This window comes from Gavialis gangeticus, unplaced genomic scaffold (assembly GCF_001723915.1).
Source record: "Gavialis gangeticus isolate Ggan-Ray unplaced genomic scaffold, GavGan_comp1, whole genome shotgun sequence".
Taxonomy (NCBI): Eukaryota; Metazoa; Chordata; order Crocodylia; family Gavialidae; genus Gavialis; species Gavialis gangeticus.
In genome coordinates, this window is record NW_017729022.1 from 23,512,971 (window position 1) to 23,513,379 (window position 409).

Genomic DNA, 409 nt, shown 5'->3' on the forward strand with positions numbered 1-409 from the left:
GGCTCCGTGTGTGTGTGTGTGTGTGTGCATGTGTGTGTGCATGTGCGCGCGCGCCAGGGCTCGAGCCCCTCCTGGGACCGGCGCTATTGTGCGCGCCTGGTCGTGTCAATGGGGACCCGGACCAACCAGCGCGCTCCGAGCCGCGTTTGAAATGGCAGGCCCTGTGTGTGTGCGTGTCCGTCCCGCCGGGGGCTGATCCTGCCCTGCCCCTGGGGTGGGGTCGGGGCACGAGGCTTTGTGTGCCCCCATCTCCCTGCTGCCGCCATGAGGTGCCCAGCCCGGCGGCCGGGGGGGGTTGCACCTTGTGCCTGCTCCCAGGCAGGTCCTTGCCCCCTCCCCCCGGCCCTCGCAAGCCCTGCCCCGGGGCCAGGCTGCTGGCCGGCGCCTCCCGCCCCCTGCCCGGTGCAGC